The following is a 1,409-nucleotide window of genomic DNA, read 5'->3' as shown; positions in this document are numbered from 1 at the left end:
GAAGTCAAAGGATGGGAATGGAAATAGTTTCTTCTCACTATTACTCCTAGCAATCTATTAGCAACACTTCTGCTTTCCAGCCCCATGAAAGGTCCAGAGATTTTGGCTCAAAAGGGGTAAATACTTCCATCAGGGGCACAACAATGATTCCAATGAACTGGAAGTCGAGAATGCCACCCAGCCACTTTGGGCTCATGCCTCTGAATCAACAAGCAAAGAAGGAGTACTGTCTGTGGTGATTGATCCTGACCATCGAGAGAAAATGGGGCTCTTCCAGGGATGCTGTCTACAGGCACTCAGAATGGTCCAGCATTTGACATGGTAGGCTTTCCTACAATACAGCCTCTGACAAAACTAGGCTGTCCCGAACCAAAACTAGGATGTCCCAAACCCCTATTTGGGTTTAATAGAATTGTTTATCTTTATACCAAGAAGGTTGGGAAAGCACCAAAATCTGCATGTGGCATGTGCCCAGGCAGACTTCAAGGGGTTCCTGCTGTTAGACCTAAAGTTCTTAGGAGATTGTCCAAAACAAAGAAACATGTCAGCAGGGCCTGGGGTGGTTCCATGTGTGCTAAATGTGTTCGTGACAGGATCAAGCATGCTTTCCTTACCGGGGAGCAGAAAAACGTTGTGAAGGTGCTGAAGGAGGCTGGGCGCGGTGGCTCACGCCTGTAATCCCAGCACTTTGGGAGGCCCAGGCGGGCGGATCACGAGGTCAGGAGATCAAGATCATCCTGGCTAACACGGTGAAACCCCCCGTCTCTACTAAAAAAACAGAAAAAATTAGCTGGGCGAGGTGGCGGGCGCCTGTAGTCCCAGCTACTCGGGAGGCTGATGCAGGAGAATGGCGTGAAACCGGGAGGCGGAGCTTGCAGTGAGCTGAGATCGGGCCACTGCACTCCAGAGCGAGACTCCGTCTCAAAAGAAAAAAAAAAAGTGTTGAAGGCACAAGCACAAAGTCAGAAAATGAAATTAAAAAATGAAATTTTTTTGAGTAATAAAAATGAAAAGACTTAAAAAGAGAGAGAGAAACTTAAAAAAAGAGAGAGAGAGAGATGCTCTTATGAAAGAGGGTAAGGGGGCATATGCCTGGAATGCAGGAGATTCTCCAGGGTTCCCCTTTGTCCTCCCAAGCCCAGGGATTAAAGTCAATTGAAAACTATAACAACCCAGTTAAGACAGCGCTGCTGATGGTCCAGACAGTTCAGGAATGAAGGTCTGGGTTACTTTAGCAGGCAGGGAACTAAAATCAGCTTAGGTGCCTGCTGAGGACACAAATAATAGGAATGGGTAGTGGAAGAAAGTAGTTATAAATCAAGTATGGCAAGGGACTCATGCTCATGGAATTCATTTTTTGGTTTGTGTGTGTGTGTGTGTGTGTGTGTGTGTGTGTGTGTGTGTGTGTG

This window comes from Colobus angolensis, unplaced genomic scaffold (assembly GCF_000951035.1).
Source record: "Colobus angolensis palliatus isolate OR3802 unplaced genomic scaffold, Cang.pa_1.0 Scaffold368, whole genome shotgun sequence".
NCBI lineage: Eukaryota > Metazoa > Chordata > Mammalia > Primates > Cercopithecidae > Colobus > Colobus angolensis.
This window is presented reverse-complemented; position numbering follows the sequence as displayed.